The 27,980-nt window shown below is 35.8% G+C and overlaps 1 protein-coding gene and 1 pseudogene across 4 annotated transcripts in view; both read left to right on the forward strand.

The window, feature by feature from the left end:
* Window positions 1–27,980, forward strand: part of MARCHF1 (membrane associated ring-CH-type finger 1) — an 874,367-nt gene that overhangs the window by 347,410 nt on the left and 498,977 nt on the right. The window lies entirely within an intron of this gene.
* Window positions 16,881–17,899, forward strand: LOC123590630 (annotated as a pseudogene).

Below are 27,980 nucleotides of genomic sequence, written 5' to 3' on the forward strand. Positions count from 1 at the left end.
GGAGCCCGCTTCAAACCCTCTGTTTCCCTCTCTCTCTGCTACTCCCCCCTCAAACATAAATAAAACATTAAAAATAAATATTTATCACCTAATGCCTGTGTTCTGGGAGAGACGGGCTCAGTGCAGATATTCTTGACCACCCAATCCAAGGGGCTTTCCCATCCCTAATATCTTAGCACATTATCCAGGGTTATTACCTTAACTATGGTTTGCAGAAGCTTACTGTGCATGTTTTGTTTGTTCACTTATTTATTTCTTTATTCCTCCCATTTACATAACCCCCAACAGATTGAATAGAGAATTGAATTAGAAACCTAAAGTAACTTGCAACATTCATATTACATGATGCTATAAAGAATAATTTTTTAACAGTTAGAGACTTTTCAAATCAAGACAGCCTTCTTCATGACGTATTGAGTTGTTCATTACTGCAGTTTTACAACAGAGCCTGAAATGTTGGTGTGTTTAAGATGTTCAGGAGACGATTCCTGCATTAGAAAAGGAGATTGAATGGGATATCTTTAAAGATCATTTCAGATTTTTTTAATGTTTATTTTTGAGAGAGAGAGAGAATGTGAGCAGGGGAGGGGCAGAGAAAGAAGGGGACAGAATCTGAAGCAGGCTCTGCACTGTAAGTGCAAAACCTGTCATGGGGACTAAACCCACAAACTGTGAGATTGTGACTTGGGCTAAAATCAGACACTCAACCAACTGAGCCAGCCAGGAACCCCTAAAGATCATTTTAATCTTTGAGCTGAAACCAAAACAAAAACAAAAACAAAAACAAAACAAAACAAAAAAAACCAACAAAAACAAAAAAACAGAAAAAAACCCCAAAAAAAAAACAAACCAAAAAATCAAAAAAACCCAAATATAATAAAAGGAGCAATATGAAAAGAAAGATTAATGGGCAGGTACTTGAACTGTTTCTTTGTGGTCTGAAAAAGGCTGTTTCAGGAGGTTAATGGAAGAAACATTTGGAACTGATGAATAGGCTCAGTTAGGAAAATCATCACTTTTACATCTTTTTAAAATGTTTTTAAGTTCATTTACTTTTTGAGAGAGAACGTGAACCACGAGTGTGGGAAGGGGCAGAGAGAGAAGGAGAGAGAAAGAATCCCAAGCAAGCTCTGCACTGTCAGCAAGGAGCCTGATGGAGGGCTTGAATCCACGAACTGTGAGATCATGACTTGAGCTGAAATCAAGAGTCAGACGCTTAGGTGACTGAGCCACCCAGGTGCCCTGAAAACCATCTCTTTCAGGGGAAAAGGGGCCTGGGTCTAAAAAGCTAAGATCCAAATATTGATGATCAAAAAAAAAAAATTGGAAACACTAGAAAACCAGGAGATGGATTATGCTTGAATCTTTTCTATATCCCATCAAATGTTGCCCTGCGAATCATCATTGTTACCATCATGTGTGCCAAAATCACAAACTCTGCAAGGACTTTTGCTGTGTTCAAACAATGGCATCACGAAATGAGAAATATCATTAGGCTTTCATTTTCATTTCTCAAATCACATAATGGGAGTGATGTTACATAGGAAGTAACGTTACAGGTAAAAAGAATGTTGAGATGTCAACAATTTCATATAGTCAAATCTAAAACCACGAGACATAGTCATTAATAACTCTGAAAGAAACATCAAATACATCTTGTCTTTCTTATATATTCAAATAGACTTTCTTCAGACAGAATTTAAAAAGGTTTTTACTATTTCCTGTGTATTATAGATCACAGAATTTTCTTTAAACCAATACATTTTTTCCATCAATGATTAACTAAATATTTTAAAGAACTTAATAATCTTGATCCAATCAAATCAGATTTAATATTGTTTTCTTTTAGAATTCTAAAAATATGAAAGATAAAAGACTGTATGAGACAGTCACTGGAAGAAAAGAGGTCTTCTGGATGTAAAAAACATGCTTTGAAAGGAGACTTCTACAGTGAGTGGAGTCCTTTCATGGTGCTATTCTGGGATAATTTTAAACACCTTTATTCTAATTGTCCTAGTTAGTTTTTATCCCCTTGCATGGGGTATTCTTATGATTTCCCATCCTGATGTCAGAAGCTGGCATGGATCTGAGATTTTACCTTTCTTGGAAGATAACAAGTTAGTCTGCCAGTTTCACAGATGCTGTTAGAAGACACAAGGCTTTTGGGTCAGAGACAAAATATCATGCCTGATATAACAGGCAGAAAGAGCTTCAGTTATATCAGTTACTCTTCTTTAAAATTTTTTTTTTCAACGTTTTTTTTTATTTATTTTTGGGACAGAGAGAGATAGAGCATGAACGGGGGAGGGTCAGAGAGAGAGGGAGACACAGAATCGGAAACAGGCTCCAGGCTCTGAGCCATCAGCCTAGAGCCTGACGCGGGGCTCGAACTCACGGACCGCGAGATCGTGACCTGGCTGAAGTCGGACGCTTAACCGACTGCGCCACCCAGGCGCCCCATCAGTTACTCTTCTTTAGAAGTTTCATGGGAGTGACGAGGAGCAACCCATTTGAGTGCTGGGCACATAGTAGGTGTGTGTCACTATCATGGAACCATGAACTTCAGAAACTTTTAATCTTATAAGGGATTACTGGCAGACCTGTCCAATCTTTGCCTAGGAGGAAGGCATTGTCTTTATTATCCTGATTTGAAACAGACACAATCTCTACCTCCTAAGGCTATCTGCTGTGCAAACATCCTTGAAGACATAATACAAAACAAAAAAAGCTATCGTGAGATGTATAGAAACAGACCTCAGACGAATTGTCTTATAAGATTAGTACTAGTGTTTTTGTTTTGTTGTGTTTTTTGTTTTGTATAAGGAAGCATTATCATTTGACTTCTGTTATTTATTGTCTGGAGGTCAGAGTCCCACATACACACACCTTGATGTCATCAATATCTGAAATGCCATTGTTGCAATATTTACTCGGATGCAAATAAAAATTCTTTTGCATTTTGAGAGGGCTATGTGGGTAAAAGCAGAAGTGTCCCAGAAAATAAAGTATTAAAAATTATTCATTATTGTGAAGGAATCAGGCTAATTCTCTATAAATTCTGTATTATTTCTAGACTTTTGTGGTCCTAATGCATTGTGGGTTTTTTTTGTTTGTTTGTTTTTTGTTTTTTGTTTTTAATTTCCCCTGAACACTAGGCGTAAGGTGACGATTAAGTGTCTGGACTATGGAATCAGACCTAAGACAAATGCTGACTCTGCTACTTACTAGTTACATGTTCTAGGGAAAGTTACCTACCATCTGTAAGTCATGGGTACCTCTTCTAGTAAGGGAGAAAATAGTAAGACCTGTCATGAAATTTTGACATTTAATAAAACATCTGGCACACTGTTAACATGCAAAAGTCTACCTCTTAGGAAATATAGAAAAGCATGAATAAGAACATAATTTTTTCTCCACCAGGGAAAACACCATTAACACTCTGGTTTATCTGTTATAGGAACGTGTAAACCACACACACATACCATGTATGGAGCATGTCATATATTTATTTGTGTATTTGTGTTCCAAGCTACTTTTCCTTCTTAAAAGCATGTCAGGTATATTTAAGTTGGCTAAAATTCTGTAAAAGACATGCTTATCTCTAGCTTTACATTTTTATGCCTTGTAGATGTATTATAACTCAACGAACATTTAGTTCGTTTCCACATATAAACTTACATACATTTTTATATATACCTCTGAGATGAACATCATTATGTATAAGATAAAATCCGAGGAGTAGATTTGGAAGGCTAAAGGTATTGAGCATATTAAAATTTTTGAGACATGGTACCAAATTGGCTTCCAGTGTTCAGCAAAACAGTGATATAATCTCTCATTTTAAAAGAATTACTCTGGTTTCTATGTGGAAATAGAAGGCAAGGGAGGAAGTAGAGGTGTAAGTTAGAATGATATGTATCAAACTTTAATGTGTTCTATGATCATGATCATATGGGATACTATCAAAATGTAGATTCTAATTCAGTAGTTCCTAGTGGGTCTGTGACCCTACATGTCCAGCAGTGTCCCAGGTGATGCGTGCTGCCTGCTGGTCTGTGGACCATTTTTTGAATAGCAAGAAATGAGAGGACAATGTCAGTAACTGACTTGAGAGATCATGGTGGCTTAGATGAGAGCATAGCAATGGAAATGTGGATGTTTCATATATTTTAAAGGTAAAAGAAATCTAATGTTTAGTAGCTGAGTAAATCTAATCCAGTTAATTAACCTCTCTGATCCCCAGTATCATAATTTGTGAAAAATGGGCTATAATATACATTCCCCAAGATTGTTGGAATAAACTTGAAAGTGTTTTATGAACTAGTAACTACTATTTAATACATTAGGTTTTTGCCATCTGTTAATTTTCAAAAACATTGGCTTTTTTAAAACAAATATTTAATGTTTTTATTTTATTTTTAAGACAGAGAGGGACACAGAATGAGTGGGGATGGGGCAGAGAGAGAGGGAGACACAGAATCTGAAGCAGGCTCCGGGCTCTGGGCTGTCAGCAAAGAGCCTGATGCAGGGCTCGAACCCATGAGCTGTGAGATCATGACCTGAGCCGAAGTCAGACACTCAACTGACTGAGCCACCCGGGCACCCCCAGAACATTGGCTTTTAATAGCATATTTATTCTCTAGATTAGAAACTTTTGACTAAGAGAATTTCATAGAATTGATATTTTGATGGGTTTTTTTTTTGTCTGATAGGTAGAGGTTGATTATATAAGTAAAGATGTATAAAGTCTTTTATATAGGCATCTAATAGATAAGATTTAACCTATTTAAGGAAGAGAAGATGAAATTTTTTACCTTGGCCATAAATTCTAGATAGGAATTTTCAGTAGCTCATTTATATTGATTGGAATATTCTGGTGGCAAAAGTAACTGAGAAAATTCCAAAGAATTGGAAGTTTTAAAAAGGATTTTCCAGCATAATAAAGCCAAGATGCTAAGCTAGGTAAGGTGACATATGCAAATATTTAAAAGTCAAAAGCAAAACCTATAAGGAAAACAATTTTAATGTTAAGATTGGGTAGGAATGAGATGAGCAAAATTGAAATAAAAAAAGAAATGGAATTATGATGGACCTTAAGAGCAACGATAATACATATACAAGAGAGAACTAGAGTCATAGTGAATTTTTTGAATTGCAAGTTAATTGTATACTATGTTGTTTTCTGAAAGAATATTAAAAAGCAAGCACTCTTGGGGTGCCTAGATGGCTCAGTCAGTTGAACATCCCACTCTTGACTTTGGCTCAGATCATGGTCTCACAGTTCATGGGATCCAGCCCTGAGTTGGGCTCTGTGCCTACAGTGTAGAGACTGCTCGAGATTCTATCTCTTCTTTCTGCCCTTTCTCCGTCTGTGTGCACACACACACACTCTCACATACGTGCGTTCTCTCTCTGTCTCAAAAAAGAGAGTGCAGTGCGGGGGGAGCACTTGGGTGGCTTAGTCAATTAAGAGTCTGACTCTTGATTTCCAGTGAGGTTGTCATCTCAAAGTCATGAGGGAGATAGAGCCCTGAGTTGGGCTTCCTGGTGGGTGTGGAGGCTACTTAAGATTCTCGTCCTCTGGCCCTCCCTTGTTTGTATGTACAAGCATGCTCATTCTCTCTCTCTCTCTCTCTCTCTCTCTCTCTCTCAAGAAAAAAATAAATTAAAAAAGTGAACACACACAAAGGACAAACAGTCTGTCCAAGACATAGTGAATGAAGATAGACAACTAAAGCATAGTCATTTACCTTTGGCTTCCTTTAAAGTCTTTCATTTTTTAAGATGTGCTCAAAGAAAGGAGCTGGCAAGCAATATTAAGGTGTATTTTAGATTGTTTGATTAAAGTTTTTGTTGTTTAAATTCTCTCTGTAGTTACCAGTCATCACTTACTTGGATTCATTGGTTTTTTCTACATTGAATAAACTGTTTTATATTCTTAAATTTTAATTTGGTACTGGGTAATGATGTGCTTCATGGGTTAGTTTAGAATAATTTACAGTATTCAGCATCAACATTTATGAGATTAAGTATTGAGTTTGATGGATGTGCCTAGTGGATTTAAAGTGTAAATCAGAAATAAAAGTGTAGATGTGTTTAAGCTGATATGTAAAAATTTTCTTTTTATAAAATCAGAGCTGAGAAGTAATATGCTTCTCGGGTAATTTGGGAATTTCACATCTGGCAGAAGAGCAGGGACCATCTTTTTTACAATTTAACTTTTCTACTCATGATGTTACATTTCCTATCTATTGAAGTTTTGTTTTGCTTTGGCTTTTTTCAGTAGATAGAACCAAAATACATTACCTGCCATAACCTTTTTAGAGAATTTTGGATGAAATAGACACTGCCTTAAGAAATAAGATGGTCACACAGAAAGATACGTTGATGTCATTCTCCTTTATGAGCTTTAAATGTAAATTGGGAAATAAGATAAATGAGAAAATATAAATAAAAGGCAGTAAGTATTTTCCCACAAGTGGATTTGTATAATATGAACATTGGAATTTATCAAATTAGAAATTTCTCCAGGCCTAGATGGTCAAGAATGAAACCATTTTCCTTAGGATTTAAGCTAAGCCATGAAGGATGGATACGACTCTTTTCAGCAGAAATGGCCCACAAATGTGGTTCTGGAAGTATATGTACAGAAAACAAAAAAGTGAGAACAGTTTAGAATTCTAATATGTGGTCAATTGGAGGGTGAACATAGTAGTAAAACCTGTAAAATTAAAGTAGGGGTATGTTACTGTATTGATTTTCTCTTGCTGCTATAACAAATTACAACAAAGATAGTGGCTTAAAACCTTTCATTTATTATCTTACAGTTCACTAGGTCAGAAGTCCGTGTGGACTCAGCTCCAGATCCTACAAGACTCAAATCAAGGTGTTGGTTGGCCTGGGCTCCTAGCTGGAGGTTCTGGAGGAAAGTCTGCTCCCCAGTCATTCATGGTGGAATTCTCATTTTCTTATAGTTGTAGGGCTGAGGTCTCTGTTTCCGTGCTGTCAGCTGAAGGTTGTTCTCAGCTTTTATAAGCATTCACTGGTAGGGCTTTATTTATATAGATGTCATTAAGATTATGAGCAGAGTAACCAAATAAGTGTTTTAGGAAAATTCATTTGGATATGCCTTGAAGCAAATTTCCTTTATTTCAAATATATGTATTTATATTTAATAACTGATGAAGGCTTACTTTTCCTTGAGGAGTATGAATTTATTTAATATAATTAAGATTGTGGCAGTGATTTTTGTCCTAAGGTTTAAACTCTAATATAACATAGTTTTAAAACCTTTTTATAAAAATATTAAATCTGTATTTAATATGCGTTTCCCTGTTTTCCATCAAGATATCTCTTTCTCTTAAAGATATCTGAAAGTATACCCCCCGCCTTTTTTTCTGTGAGCTCTCTTGAGAAGAACTGGCTGGTTTCTTTCTCCTTGTCCTAGATGATCATATTTCTATGGTTACTTTTACTAATCCTCATTCTAATTATGTAATTCAGTTTTTCTTTGCATTCATAGAATGAAGTGGTATCTTGAAAATAATATTCTTCATGTTGACTCATGTATTTCAGGGTCTAATATATTTGGTTTTGTATTAATATGTCTTATCTTGAATTATAAACTCATTACCGGATAAGAATGATATTTCTGGTAATAAGCAATCATTTTTAGTGTAGAGCAAAGACATATGAAGCACTTAATGACTTATTTTAGTAGGAAATATGCAAACTATTATATTCATATTGGTCATTTAAGAATATACCAATAATTAATGTCAGATAATATTCTGAAATTATAATGGACAAATTTTCACTGCATCAATTAATCCAAAACTGGAAATGAGCACCTGTTATGTGTTGGGAGACCATTTTCCATGGGTCTTTTGTGTTTCTGCACATCTTGTGAATGGAGGCTCTGACAGCTTTTGTTCTGGATGATATTTTCAAGAATATTTCCAAGGCAAACAGCCTTTGAAAACAGAAATATTGTCTTTTCCAGGAAAGAAGGATTTGTTGGCTGTCCAGTATAATAAATATAAAATGTTGCTCTGGGGCAAAGGCCCATTATAAACATTGGAATTAAGATTGAGATTCCTCTCCTGTAATGCAACCCATTGCATAGGCAGGTGTCACCTCTCTCGTGTCAATATGTGATAATTGGGGTTTAGGGGACTGGTTTAAGAAAACGATCAAACTTGGCCTAGTGCCATTGCTGTGAGTTACTAACTGCCTTTGTCTCTGACGCAAGAATTCTGTGTTTTCTGCAGCATCTGTGAAACTGAGGCAGCCTCGTTTGTTAGCTTGTGTATAGAGTAAAATCCCAGACCCTTCCAGTTCTTGACATTTTGTTTCAGATAATTTGCTGCATGTATAAAATAGGATAGCCTATATCTTTGTCCTCATATAGCTAATAGTTTGTCTTGGTTTGCTTACATTTGAGACAAGTGTGACAGAGAAAAAAAACTAGAAGGAAGTATATTATAGGACCAACCAGTTTTTGTTTCCTGTGAGTCCAGTATATTTTGCTGTTTTTTAAAAGTGAGCCACAACATCTGGATCAGTGTAATTTTACTATTTCTGCATTAAAAAAAAAACCAAAAAACTTGACCAAGCTTGAATCACATAACCCTTAAAATTTGCTAAGAGAACATTAATATAAAATTAATCAAAGCTGCAGTCATTTAGAAGGTTTAAAATCTTTTAGAGGGTCCTTATTTTTGTTTTTAATTGTTTGATTGGGTTGATTGGGTTCTTTTTGAGATTTGTTGGGATACTTTGATTTTTTCTTTCAATTTTATTTTTCTTTTATTTTAGAGATAGAGAGTACACATGGGAGAGAGGGGCAGAGAGAGAGAGAGAGAGAGAGAGAGAGAGAGAGAGAGAGAGAATCCCATGCAGGCTCCATGCTCTCCACGCTTAGTACAGAGCCCGATGTGGGGCTCAATCCCATGACCTTGGCATCATGACCTGAGCAGAAATCAAGAGTTGGATGCTTAACCAACTGATTCACCCAGGTGCCCCTGTTTTTAATTTTCATATAGTAATATTGACTCTTTGTGTATGTGTGTATATGCACTTGTGTAACCTTAGGTATTTGTAACCAGAACCACATAAGTTCCATATTCCCCAAAACTACTAGAGGGTCCTTAGTTTAATTTCCATTTCCTGCATTGTTGTAAAGGTTATCTTTTTTTAATATTTGGTTACCATTAGAATCTAAGTTCCATCCCCTTTGTACTTCCAGACAACCCTGTGTTGGTTATTTTAGGATTAGGGAAAAATATATTTAAAAAAAAAAGAGGATGCCCTAAGGTGGTTTGAGAAAGGCTATTCGAGAGATTTTGAAGGCTAATTCCAGGTATCCGCCATCTGTTCCTTGAGACTAACCTTGCCTCTTACAGAATGGTTTATTTTAATTAGAATATGAATCATTATTCATTTAGCCTAGTGACACTCAAGCTGGAGGGATAGAAGGGTCTCATTCTTGGATCCTGGCCCAGGATGAACAGCTTCTAAGGACAAAAGATGAGAGACCATGATAACCATATTTCATTCTTTTAGAAGACAGTGTTAAGAAAAATAAATTGAGAACTGTTGGTTATATCGTTTATGGCAGTATTGGTGTCTCTAGAGGGCAGGGGCAGTAGATGACATGATAAATCAGGGTAGTGGGGAGAAGTGTCTCTTCTTATAGGCAAAGGTTGATCACTTAAATCTGGTTATGGCACCAGTTTTTTTTCCCCTATACAATATCTGCCTTAATTGTAGGAAATAAGATTACTTAGTATTCTACGGGAGCTACAAAGAAAAACAATGCAAGAGTACGAGCCTGCCATGATTCTGCATTCTTACCCTACATCCGAATCACTAGGAAGACCTCCAGAGTTTCTGACTCAGTGTATCAGGATCAGAATTGACATTTATAATAAACTCCCAGGTGATACTGATGCTGCTGGTTCTGGGACCATACTTTGAAAACCATAGTTCTATGCTATGGGAAGAATAGAAGAGGAAATGCTCTTGTTAGGGTGCCTGAGTGGCTCAGTCGGTTAAGCATGTGACCTTTAGCTTCGCCTCAGGTCATGATCTCACAGTTGATGAGTTTGAGCCCTACATAGGGCTCTGCATTGACAGTGCGGAGTCTGCTTGGGATTTTCTCTCTCTCTCTCTCTCTCTCTCTCTCTCTCTCAAAATAAATAAACATTGAAAAACTTCATAAAAAATATAGTGCTCTTTGTTATAAGGCATGTACATTTTGCCTCTGCAATTAATGCCTTCATCTACTCAACAAATTGCTAAGGGCACATTTACCAAGGAATCACTATGGTAATAGTTGTGGCAGATAAATTGATGAGGTAGACATGAATCCTATCCACAAAAGGCTTCCAGGTGAAAATAGGAAAGCGTGTAGAAGACAATAATTTCCAACAGAAAGTCTAAGTGCTGTGACAAAAAGTGTAGATCTATTGCTGTGGTGGGTGAAGGAGGGAGAGATTCCTGACAGGGGTCTAAAGGGTGTGGAGGTCCTGGTGACTAGGAGAGTCTTCATAGCTTTGCCCATAATTAAGTTTTCTTCTTGCCACATAAAAAATAATGGCTTTGCACATTTAAATGCTGCCATACAATTCTACATATAAGACAAATATCTAAGTATATTTGCCACCTACTGAGAGCTGGAGCTGTCTGGCATGGTTGGCTTCATAATATAACATGTGGTAATAGTTTTATTACATTGATTCTATTAACATTTTTTTTATAAGTACCTACAAGATTTCAAATTGAAATTAGTACTAAGAACCAGTAAAGCTACACACTTTCAGGAAAGGTGGTAGTGAACATATATTTGATAAAAATATGCAACAATTTTAGAAGGGTAGTGTCTTTCAGCGTAACTCATCAGATTGACATTACACAATTCAGAAGTTTTGGTTATATTCTGTAATCATTTGCTTAGAAATAGTGTTACTTTCTAAATTCAGTTTCTATGCTGGAAGCTCTCCAACCACAAAATAAAGCCACTCCTTTAAATACAGGAGAGACATAAGTAAAACATATTTGCTTATGTTGAACAAATTCTTATTTTGAGTGTTAAAGAGGAAACAAGAAAACATCATCAGGTGTCTATTTGGTGCAAAATCCAAAACCATATTGATGTTTAAAATATATTTAACATTCCCATCTTTTAAAAATCTACTTATCAACCATCAATACACATTCATCCCAATTGAGGAGCCTAACTAAAAAATAATTTCAAATACAGTTTTATATTTTTTAAATCTATAAGTGTATATTTCAAATACTTTTTTAAAGTTTATTTATTTGTTTTGAGAGAGAGAGAGTGTGTGTGTGCAAGCAGGGGAGGGGCAGAGAGAGAAGGAGAAAGAGAATCCCAAGCAGGCTTCTACTGGCAACGCAGAGTCCCATGAGGAGCACAAACTCAGAAACGTGAGATCAGCACCTAAGCCCAAACTAAGAGACGCTTAATTGACTGAGTCACCCACGTGCCCCTATTTCAAATATTTTTGTATCTATAATTATATAGATTAATTATATAAATATAAATACACATATGAATGTATATACTAAAAAGTTCATGAGGTGGACTTTATATTATTCAAGATGAATATGCATATTCTTAGCCTCCTTTAATTGATCATTTCTAGAAGTCTTAAATTTTGTTTAACTATTTATTCTTGAGAGAGAGCATGAGCAGGGGAGGGGCAGAGAGAGAGAGGGATACACAGAATCTGAAGCAGGTGCTGACAGCTCAGAGCCTGACGCGGGGCTTGAACCCTCAAACCAAGAGATCATGACCTGAACTGTAGTCAGATACTTAACTGACTGAGCCACTCAGGCGCCCCATAGAAGTCTTCAATATCATAAGGTAGAACTCAGGTTTACAGTACTTAGTGTGGGGAAAAATCCACATATGCAAACTCTTTACAGTAAAGAACACTTCCATTTTCTTAAACCAGCTGTCAAGAATTCTTGAAGTACTCATTTAATGATCCTGAAACTCTACTATCAAGTAGCACTGAACTGCAATAGGAAAGTAATAGGACAGTACTTTTATTTATTGATGTGGTGTGAAGATGTGGAGAGAAACATTTTAAACAGAAAAATAACTTGAGCCATAGTGAATAATAGATGTAAGTTCATACTTCAGGGAGCCTTCTCTTTACCATTCTTTCTGTTAATGAATCTCGCAGTGAGTAGATGTGTTTGACCATATGAAGTTGGAAGTGTGATAGATTTTTTTTTTTCTAACTGTGATTACATGAGCCTTGTGTCTTTGGTGGAAATAGCATTTAGAAAGGACTTCTATGTTAAGAATATCGCTACTCTTCACCTAATTTTGTTACATAGGTTTTTACTGTTACACAGTAAATGCAATTTTAACCCGATTTCTTTCCATGTAACTTTATTGGCATGTCAAAATCAATACATGTTGCTACTCCAAGGCAAGAAGTTCCACAAGGAGAGTCAGGTTTTATACCAAGCCTGTGGCTCCTGTTATTTTTTGAAACCTCTCAAAAAGCTAGATTAGTAAACTGTCGGGGTATTTTGAATTTAAACAGTAAAAAATATACAGCGCTTTTCCTATTGATTCAAATTAATGATAAGAGGTGAACATAGGTACTACACACATGTACATAGGTAATATGTATGTACATAGGTAATACACACATAGGTATAAACTTATCCATTCAAATTCCATGTGTTAGAAGTTTATATAGACTACAATTTTGAAATGTGTTCAATTAATGAGTTTTCCTTCATCTTACTTCAGCTTAATGATCTGTAATCACATTTAATTGCCCATTTATTTTATTATTATTTTTACTTTATGTGTTTCAATCACTTACAGGCATTATTATTTCTGATGCTCAAATTATCCCTGGTTTGACCAGGGGAGCCTCTTCAAGGTGACTCCTATGCCCTCCTGTTGGCATCCTTGCAAGGTATCCCAGGGCTTTTTGTTTGTTTCTTTTTAAAATAAAATAATATATATTGTTGTTTCTTTCCAGCTGTTATTCCTAATATTGATCCCATAATATTCCTTCACTTTAAAAAATATATATATAAATCATTCAATTTATTTAAACCAAACCAAACAAACAAACAAACAAAACAGTTCACCCATTCTTCCATCCCCCATCCCTCTGCCTCTGGTAACCACCAGTCTTTTCTTTGTATCTATTTTTTTAATATGAAATTTATTGTCAAATTGGTTTCCATACAACACCCAGTGCTCATCCCAACAGGTGCCCTCCTCAATGCTCATCACCTACTTTCCACTCTCCACCCCCCACCCCCCATCAACCCTCAGTTTGTTCTCAGTAGTTAAGAGTCTCTTATGGTTTGCCTTCCTCCTTCTCTATAACTTTTTTTTTTCCCCTTCGCCTCCCCCTTGGTCTTCTGTTAAGTTTCTCAGGATCCACATATGAGTGAAAACGTATGGTATCTGTCTTTCTCTGCTTGACTTATTTCACTTAGCATAATACCCTCCAGTTCCATCTATGTTGCTGCAAATGGCCAGATTTCATTCTTTCTCATTTATATGCTTCTTTTTCTAATATATTTATACATTAAGAATGTGGCTCTACTTATAATTTTAGGTGACTATATTCATTTCGATACATAATACTGTGGTTCTTAAGCATTAAAATATGAAAGCTATAGATCTTATGTTTATGGTCTTCTGTAACAAAATATCAATGTGCATTTTATATTAGTTCATTTAATTTCTTTTTTTAAAAAAAATTTTAACATATTTATTTATTTTATTTTTTTTATTTAAAAACATTTTTTTTAACATTTATTTATTTTTGAGACAGAGAGAGACAGAGCATGAATGGGGGAGGGGCAGAGAGAGAGGGAGACACAGAATCGGAAGCAGGCTCCAGGCTCTGAGCCATCAGCCCAGAGCCTGACGCGGGGCTTGAACTCACAGACCGTGAGATCGTGACCTGAGCTGAAGTTGGACACTCAACTGACTGAGCCACCCAGGCGCCCCAACATATTTATTTATTTTTGAGAGACAGAGATAGAGCACAAGCAGGGGAGGGGCAGAGAGAGAGGGAGACACAGAATCTGAAGCAGGCTGCAGGCTCTGAGCTGTCAGCACAGAGCCTGACGCAGGGCTCAAACTCACAAACTGTGAGATCATGACCCGAGCCGAAGTCTGATGCTTAACCGACTGAGCCACCCAGGCGCCCCTAACTTCTTTTATATATATATATAAATACATATATACATATATATACACATATATATGTAAATACACATATGTATAAATACACATATATATAAATACATACACACACACATACACACACACACACACACACACATATCATGGACTTATGTATGAAGTTTATTTCTATATGGAAATACACAAGTTACGTTGAACTTGTTTTTAATGGAAATTCACAGATACATGGATGAGGCTCAACTTTAGTGCCCTGAACTAATATGTTACAAATTAGAGCTTTCGGGAGGTTTTGAGAGTAATTTCTACAGAAAAATTAGAGCGTTTCTGGGAAGGTGGGCATGAAGGAAGAGTGAGGAGTGAAGATAAGGGATAGAGGATCTTAGATATGCTTAGATAGCATAGATCATTATGGTGGTACCCAGGAAATAGAAGCCTGGAGAAACAGACTTACTGGGGCTGGAAAAGCTTTCCAGCACAGTAGTTGATAGGTGACTGAGATTTATTGCTTATCAGTGTACATTTTCATTTCTGTAGTATATTCCTACTCCTAACATTAACTGGAGTTGTAACCAAGCTGTGCATTTCATCAGTCCTCCTCTCTAATTACATTTTCTATCTTGATGACCTTAGCAGTAACATGGTTTTAAATATCATCTATATTCCAACAACTCCAAAATTTCTACCTCTAGTCCAGTCCTCTCTCTTGAGTTTCAGACTTGCGTATCCAACTGCCTACTGTACACGTTTTCTTGACTGTCTAACAGACATCTGAAATTCATCACGTCTTTCCCACTCTCAGACCTGCTCAGCCCATAGCCTTCACTATCTCAGCTAGATACATCACCATTCATTCAGTTGCTCAAGGCCAAAACCTTAGGGTTGCATTTTGTGCTTCTATCTTTTACCACATCAAATTGATCATGAAACCTTGATGCTTCTACCTTTAAAAAATATACATAATCTAGTCACTCATCACTAACTCTATTGATACCACTCTGATATATCACCATTTAACAAGAGATGAAATTAATGAGTCATTAGGTATGCATGTATTCACCATTACATGACATCAAACTGTTTTCTGATTTTACATTTCTCCCCTCCTCCAGCAATGTGTAATGTTCCTTTTGCTCCATATTTTCACCAATGGCCTTTTACATTTTAGCCTGGTGAGTGTGTAATGGTGTCTCACTGTGGTTTTATTTTTTTTTTAATTTTTTTTTTTACATTTATTTAGTTTTGAGAGACAGAGAGACAGAGCACAAGTGAGGAGGGGCAGAGAGAGAAGGCGAAAGAGTCCGAAGCATGCTCCAGGCTCCGAGCTGTCAGCACAGAGCCCGGTGTGGGGCTTGAACTCACAAACCGTGAGATCATGACCTGAGCCGAAGTTGGATGCTTAACCAACTGAGCCACTCAGGCGCCCCTCACTGTAGTTTTAATTTGTATTCCGTGATCACTGAGGTCAAGCATTGTTTTCCTCTATTTATTTGCCATTTGTTTTGTCTTTTCGTCAAGTTCCTATAATTGTGTCACTTGTTGAGACTAATGAAATAAAAATGAATATTTTGTGTGTGTGTGTGTGTGCGTGTGTTTACACAAAATTTAAAAATGTAACAAAAAACAGGCTGTGTAGATTTCCATTCTTGCAGACTTTGGATTTATAATATAAGTTAATATTAATTTATATATTCCATGTATACTCCATATGTTTTCAGGCAGCATTTGAAAAATTAGAGAGTAATTTTAATTTTATAGCTTCTCTATTCAATCACAAAGTCACTTTTCTTTACCTTTTATATCAGAAAACATATCTGCAGAGCAGCTTGCTTCCGTCTGTCAATCACCCATCAAATTGTGGTTTAGAAACAATGACAACAAGCCAGTGGCATCTGTCAAATTACTTAGAAACTATAATTTAAGGGAGGATATCTCTGGGTGAGGTAGATAACTAAGCTCTCAGAACCTCATCACCATTAATTCAAAGTAAAACATACAACATTTCATGGACCCATTTTTAATAACTATTTTTGTTAATAAATCTATTAATTAGATCTAACTTCATTAAGGTTTTAATCAACATAAAGTTTACTTAGAACCAGAGAATCCAGTGTGTTTGATTTCAGTACTCTCATTAAAAATGCTTAACATTTTTTTTGCCAGTGTTAATGTTTCTTTTTTTTTTTTATATTCTTTTTAATCTCTGCTGGCTTATTCACATGGAAATATTGGGTTACATAGATATTTTGCTTCTTTAAGAGGTTCAAGCACAAGTTTCTAATCAATAGGCAAATAAAGAGGGAATTTTATATACTCTACATTGAAAAATAGGTTTTAGTTATTTTCTTTCTGAGAATTATGAGGTAGTTAATTTCCTAAAATAGTCCAAAGAATTTGCTTTTATATTTCATAGTTAGGGTTTACATAGTGATCGTTATTCTTCTAAACCTGTGGAGAACTTCCAAGTCATATTCATGTGAGAGAATGAATATCTGACATAAATCTACAGAGAAGCTGTGGATTTAAGTTATGGTTGTCAGGTTGTTGATGAATCATTTATTTACTGTAAGCACAGGGAAATGCCACTGCTACTGTCTATTTATAACCTGTATATGTTTCTGCACGCATTTAGAAGATCCTTGGTGAAGCTTTCAAACATCTGGTTTCACTAAGATAGTTAACTCTGATCAGATACAGTAATGTTATATGTTTATGTAATACTTTATGTTAAAAAATTATACAAGTACTCTTCTATTGGTCAAAAAATGTTAACTACAATATAAACATTTATTCACATGCATAAAATTAACGGGTATCAGTGGCATTTTCTATTTGGTATCTTGTTAATGATATGACATGTCATGATGTACGAGGCAATCCGAGAGCATCTGGAAGACAACCCAGCTCTGGAGAAACTGTTGCTTCGTATCCAGAGGAAGGTGGGCTTTGTGTTCACCAAAAAGGACATCACTGAGATCAGGGACATGCTGTTGGCCAATAAGGTTCAAGCTGCCAGTGCCATAGCTCCATGTGAAGTCATTGTGCCAGCCCAGAATACTGGTCCAAGGCCTAAGAAGACCTCCTTCTTTCAGGCTTTAGGTATAACCACTAAAATCTCCAAGGGCACTATTGAAATTCTGAGTGATACACAGCAATGAAGACTAGAGACAACGTGGGAGCCAGGGAAGCCACACTCTTGAACATAGTCCCCTTCTCGTTTGGGCTGACCACCCAGCAGGTGTTTGACAGTGGCAGCATCTGCAACCTTGAAATGCTTGGCAACACAGAGGAAACTGCATTCTTGCTTCCTGGAAGGTGTCCATAATGTTGCCAGCGTCTGTTTGCAGATTGGTTACCCAGCTGTTGCATCAGTACCTCATTCCATCATCATGTATACAGGCAGGTCCTGGATTTGTCTGTGTAGACTGATTACATCTTCCCACTTGCTGAAAATGTCAAGAGGCCTTCCTGGCAGATCCATCTGCATTCGTGGTAGCTGCCCCAAAACCACTCCCACCACCCCTACTCCTCCTGCCTGCAGCCCCAGCCAAGGCTGAAGCAAAGAAGAGTCCAAGGAGTCAGAGGAGAATATGGGATTTGGTCTCCTTGATTAATCACCAAAAAGCAACCAACTCAACCAGCCAACTGTATTTGTCAAACAAGGAAATAAAGGTTTACTTCTCTATAATAATAATTATATACATATATATATATATATATAAAACATCTATTTAGAGGTAGATGTGTGGAAGTCGATTCATAACACATATCTGCTAAACTTCCTGGAATTGGGAAATAAGAGACCCAACTCTTATTATCTCTTGTCTGAGTGACTTAATATAAGATTTTTTAATTTCTCTGACTTCAATATTGTTTATAAACCTGGGCTTATGATGAGAAACAATCATTTTGAGAACTAAGAAAGTACTACATCTACAAACAAAACAAAACAAAACAAAAACAAAAAACAAAAACAAAAAACAAAAACAAAAAACTTTGTAAACTGAAATATTTCTGTTTGTAAAGTACTGGGCAGTGCCATGTTTATTATTTTTTTAATAAAGTTGGTATTTTATATGAAATTTACTATAGAATCTTTTAAAACATCAAATAAAAAGCTATTAATGACATAATAGTAACATGTAGTTCATCTTTTGAATGAAAACTAGTAGGTTGTATTTTAGATATTGTTAAATGTACTATTTCTTGACCTCACTCTATAACATACTGCCATATACCTGCGTCTTGGTTTTATCCAAGTACATACCTCTTTGGTTATTTAAGCTTGTTGCAGTCTTAACTCTGTTAAGTAGATTTATTAATCTGGCCTTACTTGTATATTAAAGAATACTTTTATTATAAGTTTTACTTAGTAATAGATGAATATAGATGAATTAAACATACATTATGATAAATATTTAAGAAATCCAATACCATAAAAAATATTTTGACATTTTCTCTGTGGTTACAGCCACTGAAGGATTTGTCTTACTTGCTGATGATGACTTATAATATATAAATAATTTAATTTGAATTTTAGAGTTGTCCATATAATCAAAGAAATTGCAAACTAAATCAATTTTATTTGTATGCAGCGTCTGGATTAATAGTTCTGATACTTGGTTGAGTTCTTGGCCATTTATGAGAATTGACGTAAGATATTTTCTTTACAGAAGAGTATGCAAACTCTCAGACACTGGATATTTTGCATCAGGTTTCAGAAGATTCCCGGATCCCTGTTGATATCCATTGATCCATGCAACCCATATTAGGGTGTTTTGCTTAAGTAATTATTATTTTTCTTTTTTTTTTTTTAAATTGAGGTATAATCTAACATGAAGTATTAGTTTGAGGTGCACAACATACCAATCTGATATTTATATATATTGCAAAATGACCATCACAATAGGTTTCATCAACATCCTTCAGCATACATAGTTACAATTTTTTAATGATTTTTTAAAAATAAGATTGTAAAAGTTCTCACCACAGGAACAAAAATTTTTAAGGAGTTAATTTTTATTTTTAAAAACAAATACTTAAACATTTAGATACAATTTATAACACACAAAAATGAAAAAGCAACTTTCCTATAGTCCCACCTAGAGGTGTTCACTTTTCTCTTGTCATTAACCATGCCATCAAATATTCTTGCACAGCTTCACCTGTAACTGGTATTACATCATTGAACTGAAACATCATAGTTTTTAAACTCGTCTTCTTGCTGTTAAACATTTTGCATGCTTATTTGTTTGATATTATAACCCAACTACAGTGAACTTAACTCCTAGCTAGTGAAAAAATTTCCAGAAGTAGAATTGTAGAATAAAAGGATACAAACTTTTTTTAAGGTTTTAGATTAAATTTCCCTCTGGAGATGTTTTACCAACTTTATTTTTTTTTTTAATATGAAATTTATTGTCAAATTGGTTTCCATACAACACCCAGTGCTCATCCCAACAGGTGCCCTCCCCAGTGCCCATCACCCACTTTCCCCTCCCTCCCATGCCCCATCAACCCTCAGTTTGTTCTCAGTTTTTAAGAGTCTCTTATGGTTTGGCTCCCTCCCTCTCTAACTTTTTTTTTTTTCCTTCCCCTCCCCCATGGTCTTCTGTTAAGTTTCTCAGGATCCACATAAGAGTGAAAACATATGGTATCTGTCTTTCTCTGTATGGCTTATTTCACTTAGCATCACACTCCCCAGTTCCATCCACATTGCTACAAAGGGCCATATTTCATTCTTTCTCATTGCCACGTAGTACTCCATTGTGTATATAAACCACAATTTCTTTATCCATTCATCAGTTAATTATTACCAGGAGTTGGTATCCTAGGCCCCACTTCCCTGAATCCTTGTCCCTCCTAGATATTACTACTTAAATAAAAGTCTTTGCAGATTTTGAATGTGAAGCCTAATAAACTAAATTTATTGTAATTTCATGATTACTAATGGATTTAAAAAATTAAGCTAAACTGCCTATGATTTATACAGTAGCAAAAGCATCTATGACAACTAGGGTCTAGTCACCACAAATGTGGCAAGAGAGTTGAAGCCTTGGAACAGATAAGAAGGTAGCTTTTCCACTAGTGATACTTGGAGCTTGGAAGAGGAGGGATCAATAAAGTAATTAAACACACAGGTGTTAGCTAGACTTTGAATCTCAGTTTTCAGGCATACTAGCTATAAAATCATAGACGAATTATGTAATTGCTCTGAAACTTTGTTTACTCCTGTGGAAAGTAGAGGTGACATTATTGCCTATTTCAGAGAAATCTTTGTGAAAGTTAAATATTGCAAATCAGGATCTTAGTATGGTGTTTGGTATATATTAAGAGCTCAGTATAAGTTTACTATTCTTCTTTATTGGTATTGGCCACCATTTTTATCACAGCATGTTGCAAACCAAAAAATAATTTGGGCAATGCAGATTTATTTCATTATCGTACAATCATTTTGGGTATTTTACCTTCAAAAAGATTTTCCATTGTGCTTAGTGTTTTGAATATATTCTGAAGTCATTTTTTAATGAAGCCGATAAATAGCAAATCACATTTTAATGTATTAAAATTGGATGCAAAAATGAACAATGGAACATATGGAAGTGGGAAACTAAGGTGCGAACACAGGGCATGTTTTTGACTCCTCAGCATATTTGCCTTAGAGCAATCACTATGCCTCCTACGTGTTTTTCGGTTGTTTTTAAAAGTAAGTAAGATTTTGAGAAGGATACTTTTAACAAAGCATCTTTGAATTTGAACATCTTTTTTTCTCTTAGATGTAATACACCCATTTTCAAGGAGTCAACATGCATGGGAATTTTAATCATCGTAAAACGTGCACATATTCTAAAGCAATCGTCTCTCACTTCCGCCTCTTGCTCCAGAGGCAGTTACTGGAAACTGTTCTTGCTTTTCCTTGTCTTAGTGATTGCGTTCATGAATCTTCATTACTTATACTCCTAATGCTTACAATATTCTTTGATTCCCACAGATAGATGAAATTTAGCTTATTTGTATACCTGCTCCAATCATTGCTATTCTTTCCATATATTCTAATGTTTTTAAAAATTTTTTTCCTTAATCTTTACTTATTTTTGAGACAGAGAGAGACAGAGGGAGAGTGGGGAAGGGACAGACAGACAGAGGGAGACACAGAATCCAAAGCAGGTTCAGGCTCTCAGCTGTCAGCACAGAGCCCAATGAGGGGCTCGAACTCAAAACTGTGAGATCATGACCTGAGCCAAAGTCTACTGCTTAACCAACTGAGCCACCCAGGCGCCCCATCTCCCCATATACTCTAATGTTTTAAGTGGGATTAAATAATCTCTTGTATCTTGTTCCATGAACAGCAGACATAAATTTTTGACTCTTTACCACAAGATACAGATTTTTGTGGTAGAGCGTTGTTTGTCTTTCCTGTTTTTTACTTGTGGACCAAAATAATAGCATAGCATTTTACATACTCAAAATTATCTTCTCATACAGTCTTCTCTTCCATTTACCTACCTCATCTGATCATTTTCAATCCACCATTCTAATCTCACTTTCTCAGCTGGAGATGCCCTCTCAAAGATACACTGATTCACTCATGCTGAAAGTTATGCTGCAGTTATTACCAGTCCTGAACAAATTTATTATGTGTGATACTATATCAATTGCTAAAAAGAGCCTTTTATAAACCTTAACTCCTCCACAATGCTATTTTCTCATTCCTTCTTGCATACTCCACAGTGCCTAATACCATTCTGGACACTCAGTAAACATCCTACAAAGTTGTTTAAATGTAATTAAAAGTCATTACACTTACACATGTCAGTTCTGATTAGGGTGAATCTTTTGTGTTAAAGTGAATCTTTCACAGAAAATGTTCCTGTAAACAGGTAGTTTGATCTTGAAGAAGGATGAAAACATAGATGGCAAATTATTATACAAGGTTATTGGAGGGCAACTTTTCATCTTCACTGACAGAGAATATATGATAAGAATAAAGTTTAGTTTTAAGAAGAATATTAAAAATGCTTTTATTGCATTTGAAGGTTATAAAGAACAATAGCAAAAATGTATATATAAGCTTCTGCTCTAAGTTTTTTAAAAAACAAGATAGGTTCTCATTTTTCTCCCAAAAAGCCATCTGTGTTGGGGGTGGGGAGTACTCCTTGTGTTCTAGGAGATAACTTATTATCTTAATATCTTATAACTTATTATCATCTCATTATCATATAACTTATAGTAAAATAATATTGAGTATTGTAATAGCACTGAATGGTGACAGATGGTAGCTACAGTTGGGGTGAGCACAGCATAATGTGTAGAGTTATCAAATCACAGCATGGTACTCCAGAAACTAATGTAACATTGTCAACTCTACTTCAGTTAAAGAAAATCAAATTCTAAATTTAAAATGGATATATTTTATAAAATATTATTAAAAGTATTCAGAAATTGTGCTCGCTTCGGCAGCACATATACTAGAAGTATTCAGAAATACTATTATTTATAAATAGAGAAAACAGTAAAATATTTCTTATCATATACTGATTTGTATATTGTCTGTTGTCCTCTAATTGGTTTTTGCCTTTCCAGGGGTTTCTGCTACTGACTATTTTCAGTTTGTCACTTATAAAATCCCTATGAAATTTAGAAATCAGAAAGGAAAAGAAGACACTTTTCCTTTTTAATTTAAAAAAATCTTTTTAATGTTTATTTATTTTTGACAGAGAAAGAGAGAGAGAGAGCGAGAGCGAGCAAGCATGAGCGGGGAGGGGCAGAGAGAGAGAGGGAGGCACAGAATCCGAAGCAGGCTCCAGGCTCTGCGCTGTCAGCACAGAGCCTGACGCGGGGCTCGAACCCACAGACCATGAGATCATGACCTGAGCCGAAGTCGGATGCTAAACCGACTGAGCCACCCAGGCGTCCCAAGACATTTTTCAAAATTTGTTTTCTCAAAAAATACAATGTTAAAAGAAATGCCATTAAAAAAAAAATCTCACATCCATGAGAAATAAAGCATTTAAGGAAATATGTATGGATTTAAAACCAGTGGTTTATCTATAATGGGATACTACTTGGCAGTGAGAAAGAATGAAATCTTGCCATTTGCAACAATGTGGATGGAACTGGAATTATGCTAAGTGAAATAAGTCAGCCAGAGAAAAACCAGTATGTTTTCTCTCATATGTGGAATTTGAGAAACTTAACAGAAGACCATGGGGGAGGGAAGGGGAAAAACAGTTTCAAACAGAGAGGTTGATGGAGGTGGAGGGAAAGGGAAGATGGGTGATGGGCACTGAGGAGGGCACTTGTTGGGATGAGCACTGGGTGTTGTATGTAAGTAATGAATCACGGGAATCTACCCACGAAACCAAGAGCACACTGTATACACTGTGTGTTAGCTAACTTGACAATAAATTATATTTAGAAAAAAATAAATAGGAAATAAAAACATCATTTGGAACAATGAAATCCCTAGGATTTCATAGGACTTTAATGGCTGGTACCTACAAATACTAGAGTAAATAAAAAATTACCCCAAGCATCCTATTCAAGCAAACCTACATTTATCACTTAATAATAATGTTGCTATAAATCCATATGAAGAAGATGAAATTTAATAAGGTTTAAAATGTCCAGCAATATATGACCACAGGTATTTTTAGATACCAGGGCTGCTGACAGTGCTTCCTGCCACCATGGGAATGTTCTGGTCTTCAGTGTATGATGAGGCGGTCACTAGCCACCAGCCACATGCAGCTGTTAAGCATTTGACAGGTGGCTAGTGTAACCGAACAAGTGAATTTTAATTTCATTTATGTAACCACAAGTGGCTAGTGGCTAATGTTTGGACAATGCAGTCTTAGAGAAAAGGAGAACTTGGATACAATATCAGTTTCCAGGCAGGAAACACCTTGTACAATCAACAGGATTTAGCTAAAGAGAAAAACAGTGACAACATATTGTGCTTTTATGGCATTGTAAAGGTAAAATACATGAGAAAATAGCTCAAAGAGTGGTAAGGAATAATTGGGGATTGTTGTAAAATCTCTTATACAACAACATAAAGAATAGTATAAAGGATAGTTTTCAACAAATGGTGCTGGGACAATTAGATGTCCGTAAGCAGTTAAATTAACCTTGATATATACCTCACACCTTAATTAAAGTGAACTCAAAATGGATCATATTCCTATGTATATAATGTAAAACTATAAACTTTCCATAAGAAACCATAGGAAAAAATCATTTTTTTTCCTTTTGCTAGGCAAAGAGTTATTGGATGTGATACAAAAAGTGTACTCTAAGAAATAAAAAGATAAGTTAGACTTTATAAAAATTGAATATTTTTGTATTTCAAAAGCTTAACTGAAAAGACCCCAGAAAAGACCTGCATACCAAAGTAGGTACGGGAGTGAAGGAAATAAAGCAAAGGTAAAGCCCAGAGACTAGCAACAGCGGAATGCCATTTTACCCAGAGTTGATGGGGCCAGAGAATCAAATGATGTTACCATAACCCAGGACGAGCTAAAACCCTGGGAGAGAAGCTGTCCGAGAGAAGCTGCATTTGATGAGAAAAGTAGCCATTGGCAAGACTACAGTGAGGCAGGAGGTACCCCAAGAAATAAATGACCTACCGCTAACATTTGCTCTCAGCTATCCTGCTTTTACTTCCCAGGTAGAATCTAGAGGGCGGGGGGAGCCTGCATATTATTGTCCACAGAGATTATTTTCTCAGCATACAATAGGGCAGAGAAAGAGAGCAACTGGACTGGGGACAATGCTCTTCAGAAGCTACTCTCTTTACAAGTCAGCTTCTATTTTTGTTTTTTGATTGACTTCAAAAAATGCATTCCTGATGTCGAAGAAATTCAGAGTCCCATAGCCACCATATCTTTTCAGAGTAAGGTCAATTCAGTCATAATCTTACCTGTATCTTAGATTGTATTGAAAGCCTGGGTGTTTAGCTTTTTTCCAGAGGTTTTGTTTCTAACCTTGATTAATGGCCAAAACTCCCTCTGGAGAAAGCTTGGGAAGATTTGCGGTGTATACTTATTGCCATGTTGCAGTTTTTCAAAATAACCAAACCTCCTTTCTAGGTTAATATGTTGCAGGTATGTAAACTGATTTAGGTCCAGGGTTAAGGGGCGTAAAACCCCAGTAGTGACTAGGTTCAAATTTATCCCCACTTCGCATAGGAACTTTATTTCATATTTTATCCAGAATCCTTGGTGAATACTCCCACACTGATAGTATTGACTTAGTCCAGTGTCACAATTCTTCTGTCTTCCTTAGGTTATTTCCCGACACCCCCCTTTGGCTCTTGCCAAGTGAAGTTATCAAAGATCTTGCAATTCCTTCAGGCTATACAGTTTCTCCTTTTAGAAAGAACTATGCACTTTTGCTTCTAATTAGTACTCAAGTGTAATTCTCATTATTAGACTGGAGGCAATGAGGGATGATGGTGATGTTGGATCTTGAGAATAATCACATACCGTTTTGAGGCAGCTGCCCAAAGTGAAGTCACTGAAACACTTTGCAAGGAAGACTGGTTCTGTGACCTGAAGTTGAGGAGCTGCGTCCATTGCCAAGAACATTTCAGGAGTATCTAAATCTCTGTTATTGTGGCTCTACTCTTTCCCAAAAAGTTTTCTTCCCTTACCATAACTGATTTGGCGAGTTGTCCATTTCATTGACATTGCAATTCTGCCTCTCCTATAGTTAGACCTTGGGTTTAATCCTTAGTCTTGTCTGCCCTGTGCCACTAGAAATAAGGGAGTTTTTAAGTTTTTGAGAACATTTTCTGCATATCCACCCATGACATGAATTGTCACGAGTTCAGTGTTTTCAACATATATTTATCTTTGTGTAAACTCTCCAGAATAGTCAGAAGCAGTCATCACATCCCATAATCTTTGCAATCACCAATTTTTCTTGTCATAGCAACTAAGTGCCAAAGACAATTAATTACTCAATGATTTTTGCTCAATTAGTAATTCATTTCATGCCATTCTAGTAAAGAAAAATGAAAATTGGGATGTCATTCTCGCAGGTTATCAGTCTGCTCACATATATGAGAGCAAACCAGTCACAGAATCCTGCTCATCATACCAACTATTGTATCAGGGTAGTGGCAGAAAACAACATATTCATAATGGTTTTACTAAAAATAATTTTAAAAAGACAGAGCTAAGTGAACCAAAAGAGCTGGTGAGGCAGCCCATGGGTAATTATAGTGGGAACAGCAGAGGAAACAGTGAATCTGGAGAGACCTAGAAAAATTGAAGTACCACTCAACAGGTGCTATAGCTAAAGAGAAAATCAGCAACTGTTAGAAACATAATGAAACAGAGTGGGGATTGGGAGAATAAATACCATGACCTCAATTTCCTCAACCCTCCAGATCCTTGCTGCGCCTTGTACTTACCAAAGCCAGCCAAAGCCAGAGAATATAGCCGTCCCATTGATGCACTTTATACTGTGTTTTGGGATACAGAGCAGAGTAGGGAAGGGCAGAGAATGGAAGAGAGAGAGGCCAACAGGAAATAATGAGCACAAACATTTTTAAAGAATCTCCAACAATTTTTGAAAGACCAATGTTAACTTCTCTTGTGACTACGGATTTTAAAGTAAAACCTCAAGGAACTAACTTAGTAAATGAATTTTGCAGTACAACTTAGATGCCACTGGCACCCTGTCCTTTTATATGAAAAGTATTATGACTTAAAAACCACCATATCATTCTGTGATGAGCCCATTATTACTTTGGTAAGCAAAATATTTGCATTTGGTGTGTATTACTATGGTAAGCAAAAGTAACTATAAATGCAGATGGTTCAGTTTACCAGGAAGTTACATCAACTACACAATTGTATGTAAATAATAATAAACACAAGTATAATAATTATTTTTTGAATTTATCTTTATTAGTGTGTATGTAATGGGATCTAATTTTGATTTAATTTACGTTGCCAAATGATTATATTGAACATTTTTCATACACTTATTTATCAATTATATATCATTGATGAAACATTCATGAAAATAATTTGCCAACCTTATATTGGGTTGTCTTCTTATTAAGTGATAGCAATTCTTTTGTCATATTTGCAATGTATATCTATGCTAAATAGATAAAGGCTTAGGTATAAATATAGATATGTAAACATAGCTATAAATATGTATAATAAAAATGAAAAAATATATGAAATTATATATATGTAATGAGAAGGTAAGCCATGGGGTGGGGAAAAAACATATAATATTTTATTATATATTGTTTATATATTTTGTTATATAACTTACATATGTATGTAATATATAACATTTTCTCCCATCCCATGGCTTACATTTTTTTTCTTTTTCTTATTTTTTGTTTTTATTTGAGAGAGAGAATGCACATGCACATATGTGTGCTGGGGGAGGGTCAGAGAGAGAAAGACAACCTTAAGCAGGTTCCATACTCAGTGTGAAGCCCTGACATGGGGCTCGATCCCACAAACCTGGGGTAATGACCTGAGCCAAATTCAAGAGTTGGATGCTTAACCAACTGAACCACCCAGGTGCTTCTTCATTTTTTTTTTTTTTTAATAATGTCTTTCTAACACAGTAGTTTTGATTTGAATGAAATTTATCAATTTTTTTTTCTTTATATTCATGGCTTTCTTTTAGCTAAAAGTATTTGCTTAACCCAGAGTTGCCAAGATTTTCTACTGTTCCTTTTAGAGATTGTTTTAGCCCTTATATTTTGGTCTTTGTTCTAATTTGAGTGAAA

The sequence above is a fragment of the Leopardus geoffroyi genome, chromosome B1, assembly GCF_018350155.1.
Source record: "Leopardus geoffroyi isolate Oge1 chromosome B1, O.geoffroyi_Oge1_pat1.0, whole genome shotgun sequence".
Classification (NCBI taxonomy): Eukaryota; Metazoa; Chordata; class Mammalia; order Carnivora; family Felidae; genus Leopardus; species Leopardus geoffroyi.